The following is a 7,378-nucleotide window of genomic DNA, read 5'->3' as shown; positions in this document are numbered from 1 at the left end:
CAAGTATTTGGGAGATTCAAGTCAAGCATCTTTTGGGTAAAGGTGGTAGCTCCAATATGATTTTCCATGGATTCTTTAAGGTCCTTAGAGAGGTCAACCTCAACATAGACCCTCCACTAAGGGTAGGCATTGAAAAATTTGTCTAGTTCCACATAAATCACTTTGCCCATAGTTTGGGAAATTCCTAGGAGGAAAGACCAGCAAGGGATGGACAACCCAGGGAATTCTACCCAAATTGGAACCCTAAGTTTGTGGTCATCTGAGATGCAAAAGTCTTGAGACCATCTCTTAAAAAAAAGTAGAGATAAGCGTACTATCCACGACCCATGGTTGAAAATGTTCTCAGCTTAGAAGGGGTTACCAAAATGAAATTTAAAAAAAGCCCTTAGTGAGGCTTTGAATTCCTTCAAGGTGAATTCCTTGGGGGCTCTAGGCCTTGGTTACCCTTTCACACAGTGTTCTTTTAGAAGGAGTGTGACCCACAAAATACCTAATAAGGGTTTGGATTTCTAGCCATTGACAAGCATATTCAAAAGCATAAATATTCAAAACCAAGTCGAGAGAGGAATTACCTCGTGAAATACCTTGGGCAAAAATTTATGCGGACGTTTTCTTAGTGGGGCGATCTTCACATGTAGCAACAACTCCAGCACTAGCAACAACTTTTGGGCCAAAGAGGGCCGAGGCCATTATATCCTAAAGTAAGTTCTCGCACTAAATATGGAATGACAGATAGTGAGGCAGAAAGGGTGAAGCAAATAGTGTTATTATGTAATTTATAAGCATTATTTTTCTACCTCTATTGTGGTTGTTTATATCTTGCATCCATTGAGTAGAGGGGTCATTGCATAGCGCCTTGAAATGGACCATGCTCTAGTATAGTTTTCTAAATTATATGTGTCACTTACCAAACACCTAAGGATTGGATATGTTCGACATTTCTTAGGTGGAAGCCTTTTAATTGCCAAATATCAATCTCAACATCACCCAATTGTTTACATACTATATGAACATTCAATAGAGCTTTTGAAGTATTGCTTAAGTGGCCTAGGGTGAATTCCTAAATATTATCTATTAATAATGTTGAAAAGAGACAAATGTCAAGTAGGGAGCAAATTTGATTATATTATCAAGTTGCACATAGGTAATTTGTTGATAAGAAAACTATGTCAAGGCTAACTAGGACCAATTTATCCTTAACCCTTTTATATTGAATAAAATTTACAGAGTAGTTGGAATCCTTGATAAAATAATTAAATGTAAAATTACATAAGAAAAACAAAACAATTTTTTACACAATGCAAGGTTAATTCTAAAAGTATAGGTAAATTATTAAGCATCGACCTAACCTAGATCACTAGAACTTACGCTAAATACTACAAAAAATGATATAAAATAAAATTATTCTTGTAACTAAAAGACAATAATATATTTAAAATAGAAAACATAAAATTATTCTATAATCTTCTTATAACATTTTAAGCCATAAAAGAAAATGCCCTTTTTCATTTTTCTTTTATATAACATTTTAATTATTAATTTTTATATAACAAAATACAACTCACAGTTATCACGCATCAAATCTAAATTAATTGAACCAGAATAAAAGAAAATGTAAACTATTAATTTAAAACAGATAAAGGAAGCGTCAAAACAGGGCAAAAGACAACGTGAAAAGGGCCAAAAGCTAAACAAACAGAACAATGTGAAGTCCATGAACAGTAAGAGTAAGATGACATACGTTGACAAATAAAACAAGGGATTTAAACCTGCGACTCCATGCTTGAGGCGAGCTGTTCATTTTGTCACAGATGTTGTCCAACTTGTGGTAAATGACAGAATAGAATTGATTCATCCGCAGAGTTTTTTTGTACAATTTTGTCAGTTTTTCAAATCAATCTTTGTCCAGCTTTTATCGTGCAACTTTACGATGGAATGGCTTAGATTTGCCTCGACTAACGTCTACTTTTTTAATAAATAGTGGGTCCTTAATTATTATGTCTTATTTTACGTTTCCTTGCTGATTGTAAATTAAGATATTTCACTTTCTATTGTCATTCAATTCCAGGATAAAAGAGAACAAGAACGAAATATTGACTTGAAAAGATGTTTAAGATGTTTGGAATTTTTTTTTTTTTTAAATTTAATTTTACTTGATTTCGTTTTTTAAATTTTTTTATATAATAAATATTTGATTAATGTTTATTTGATGATTAATATTATTTAATAAAAGAATTGATTGTCTAATCACTTATATTTTATTATAAAAGGTATATTATATTCTTATCTGAGTTTGAGTTCATTGTGATTGTGATTAGTGTGCTAATGTGTTAAAATATTTAAGTTGTTAAATAATATGATTCTAATTGTGTAATTTTGATTGTCTATTTATAATTTAAAAAATATGATAAAGTTATATACAAAAAATCATGTTAATCTACTTGTACATTCTTTGTGCACATATATTTTTCAATATAGATTATAGAGACACCACCTTAATATACTTGAAGAATATAGTCTTAAACTTGTTTATACTAATGAAAAAAGGTAATATAATAATAAAACTAGACAGTATTGTGTATTAGCATGTATAAAATGGGGATGTCAAGTAGGTATACACATCTAAATAGTGATTTTTCATAATTGACTAAATTTTTCTATTTTGTTTGGCTGTATAGAATCTTAATTGTTTTTAATTATGTCATTTATGTTCCCCTCTATTAAATGAATATTTTAAGGTTTAATTGATTAAATAACTATTCATCAACTTTTACTCACATCATACTTCTAACTGAAATCATTCAACCATCTCCCTCTTGCAATTTACATCATGTACATAAATTTAATTATTTGTCATGTATGTGTCATATATGCTCTTAAAGATTGAATGAAATATCTATTTATTTGTAAGATTTGGCTATGAAGGTAGGCACCCATGATCTGGAGTAAATAAAATAAGACAATAATAAGAGAATGAATATAACATGAATAAACCATATTCCTACCAATAATGAAGTAAAATAGGCTAGCTAAATGATCATTACATGGGGACCCTTTGGATACATGGCCAGGCTAAGTACAAAGGAGTGAATGACAAAATAACAAGTAGCATTGTCTCATTACATGATAGTCAACATTAAAAGATATTACTCCATGAAACATGATCAAGTATTAGTGTGATAACCACAAAAGGTAGTGTTGGCTCTTGATTTGACAAGATTTAAACCACCTTTTGAAAAATGCAAAGGATACCTAGGGATTAACCATAAACCATAATGGGTATTCCAAAAGCATATCAATAGGGTGAACTATTAAGACTACTTTGGTCTTTTTCCCTTTGAACTTTGCAGAATTTTGGTGAGTATACCTTGGAATCAATGAGTCTTCAACATATTTAACATTTCTTGAGATGAATTTTGCAATAACAGATGAATGCATATGATTCTTCTAATTTAAGGACTAAAAAAGGGATACAAGATTACAAACTACTCAAACTCTAATACTTCTTAAAAATCAAGTGTAAACCATACTTTCAAACTTACAACAATGGGTGAGCCTATAATAGTGGGTCCCACTTTTCTGGCATGACCAAAATTGGCAATGTTAAAAAAACTTGAATTATGACTGTCCATATGAACACTATTATATTATGTGTTTGTGCGAACATAATTTTATATGTTTATGCAAATATGTAATGTAATCAGGTTTGCCAATATATACATAATTTTTAAAAACATATGTTCACACAAACATGTTTAAAAAAAGACAAACTTTTCTTCTTTTAGAAAAAAAGAAAAAATGGGCTTTGACCCTTCAAACTGGGATCAAACGACCTCCTACTATAAATCTAAAAATGTCAAATTGGGCTGCTAGGATAAAGGTTTCCAACTATTATAATTTTAATACATATTACATTAAGTAAGACTTTCAAATGTGAGGTAACTCATTATAGTTTGATTAACAATTGAACATCCATTGACTTTGACACTTGAGAAAAAATTGTAAACTAGGGAAAATGCTCGAAGTTGTGGTGCCAAAAAGCTGCCACACAACTAAAATTTCTAAATTTCTAAAAGAGTGCATGCACTTTATAAGAACTCTATAAATGGGCTTCAAACTTGCGGCCTACTCCATTTTCCCCTATTTCTTTGTGTTAGTTTCTTCTTTCCCCTCAACAATGTGTAGACAGTTTGTGGAATTTGAAGATTTTTCTCATTGTCCTTCTTAAAATGGCTCCTCATTGTCGAAGATCAAGATCAAGATCATCAAGTATGTTTTCTAGTCTTATTTTTGCATTGTTTTGTATTTTTTTACATTGTTTTGCATCCTTTTGCAGTTTTTCTTTAAATTTGTTTATTTGTTTAAAATGCATTTGGTTTCTTATTAGGAAATGGGAATAATAAACCACCAAATCCCTAGTTTGATCAAAAAATTCAAAAGAAAAATCCTCCACAAGATCAAAATCAAAACCCTCCAGAAGAAGAGCAAGAAATTTTGCAAACTCCACTAATTCAAAGACCTCCTTCTAGCACCCAAGAATATATAACGAATGAAATAGAAAAATGGAAAAATAAATTGGAAGAAATCATTGGTAGGTTGAAACCTTGTGAGAAAACTAATCCTATGATAGCACTATTGGCATCCTCCCTGAAGTCCATTATGAGCCATGTAGCTTCTGTTATTGGTCACTTGGATATTTGACATATTAAGAGAGAAGAAAAAAGATGATATTATGAAAACAAATTATCCTATAAAGATGCAAGAAAAGAGGACATAATAAAAGGTAGCATATGTGCATTGTTTAAAAATCCTAGAGAACAAGATGCTATTAAATATACAACTAAAAGATTCCCCATCCATTGGTGCATACATGATGATATTAGAAATAAATTTTGGGATAGATGGTGGATTCTCTTTGATGCCCCTAATTGCAATAATCACAAGGTTCCAATGTATTTCTTTAAAAAATTGTATTGTAAATTTATCCCTATGGGGGGTCATCATTTGAGAGGCTAGAGACACATTATGACCCTCATGTAGTTAGAGAACCTATTGTCAAGCTACAGGGTGAGCATGTGATTATTCCTTTAGATATAAAGAACATGTAGAGACCAGTACTCACAATGGTTTGACATAGACCCTCATTCAATGCACCAATCCATTAGTTGAGGTGGAGCCTTCTTTGCACTGTGGTCACATGTATACATGATATGGATCATTATGCACATTTCACAGTCATGTTTGAGACACTATCAATGATGGGCTAGTCATTAATGAGTTCCTGAGTGACACATTTAGCATTGACACACAGGTAAATTAAAATTATAATAAACTAATTTGATCACATTTCATATGTACAATGAGTGACTAATTAATTAGCATGTCTTGACATTATTCAAAATTCAGGGTAAGACTGTTGATGACCCTAGTACTAACTCTCTGACCCCACTTTACATCCCATCGATGAGTCAATAGCTATGTATGGATTTTATCATTTAAATTAATACATATATTCATTAATTAATCATATAAAATATTGACAAATATTTTTTATCCATGCACATTAGTTCTCTACTAGACCATTGACATTCACAAGGGACTCTGAGCCTAGGCATGATAAAATCTTCATGGAGGTATATTTTTTCCATGTTAATTTAATTTATTTGATTATATTTGTTTCATATTTCATATAAATTATATTATATGAAATCTTGTAGTTTCTTATGTTCAAGACTCCAACTCATCTTTGCCAATCGATCGATCGTGGAGTTGCTGCCACGATGGCTAGTTTAAAGCTATTGATAGATATTGAAATTTCAAATAATATTTATAAGTATGATCAAGTGATTATAGGACCTTGTTACTCTCGATCATCCATTAGCCTTTGAGGTGGATGCATAGAGTGACTATTTGATGGAGGTAAGAAAATAATTAATTTTGTGTGCACATATATTTGATTTAAATGTATACTAATTATTGATTCATATCTACTTTGTTTGTATAAGCTATAGTTAGAGAGGAGCCTAAACAAGAGGATGAATGAGTGTGTGAAGAGAACTCCATCATGCCCATCATCTCCCTCCATGCAATGACCAAAGACCTCTAGGGATTTGTTTCCATCCCCTCACAGGGAGAATATATAGGGATAGATACACATGTATAGGCAATAGTGAACATATATTTTGGATTTTATGTTAGTTGACAAATTTGAAATATATTTGATGTATATATGACATTTTATATTTGGTGTATGACATATATTAGATGTGTTACATTATTAAAGTTATGAAATTATTGGTTATCATAATATATGATATGTTTGTTCATGTATAACATTATTGGTTATCATAACATATTATATGTTTCTTGATGTATGATATTATTGGTTATCATAATATATATTTTTTTTTTCATGCATGACATTATTGGTTATCATAATATTTATCTTATTTTGCTTGTTTATATTTTAAGTACATTTCATGAATTTCATTTTAATGTAATTTGCATCCAAAATGGTGCAGAGTGCTGACACAAAAAAGCTAGTGGATTCCCAACAAGAACACATTTAAGGAAAAATTTCTTGTCCACCTTCCTAAGTACCTTAAAAGACTCTTTCCAACATGGTTATAGCACTACAAAAGCTTCTACCTAACTTCACAAAACTACTTGATCACTTTTCCTATTCAAGAATTGGGAACCAATAACAGAAAAATGAGAAAATTTGAGAAATGGATCCTAATAACCTTCTTGCTTCAAAATAATACCTTAGAAACTTCAAAGAACACCTAATGATGATATTTCCACAAATAGTTTAGTCTCCTAACTTGTATTTTGCAAAATTGCTCTCAATAAGCCTACTTGCCCTTATAGCCCTTTTTGTGGTTTTTAGACAACAACTTTGTTTTTCTCCACAGAACTTGGAAAACAAAATAGGTATTTGGATAATGATGCAAGAAGGAGGTGATGATACTAGATTCTTATTACCAAACTCTCATCACTAGGCTTCTTTCAAGCCTACCAAACATATTGTCATTAGTCCCTTAGGACTCTTCCAAGGCTAGAGACTAGGTGATTGGCATATTCCTTATTGCACAGTTACCTATTCCAAATTTCTATACCTAACCCTTCACAAAATCAACTAACTACCTCTCACAATACCCAATACCTCCACTACCTTACACCCTATAGGATCTTTCATAACACCATACCCCAATAAGCTTCCAAAAGGATAAACTCATTATCATTTAAGTGGTTTCAACATTCATAAGGTGTTATACACATTAATGGGCTTCAAAATATAAATTATCATAAACAAACCTAAAGAGACTCTTTCATGTAACCCTACCTTTGGGGTTTTAAGGTACAAAATCAAAATCTC

This window comes from Cupressus sempervirens, chromosome 4 (genome assembly GCF_028749045.1).
Source record: "Cupressus sempervirens isolate cs-2001-9-10 chromosome 4, ASM2874904v1, whole genome shotgun sequence".
NCBI classification, from domain to species: domain Eukaryota; kingdom Viridiplantae; phylum Streptophyta; class Pinopsida; order Cupressales; family Cupressaceae; genus Cupressus; species Cupressus sempervirens.
This window is presented reverse-complemented; position numbering follows the sequence as displayed.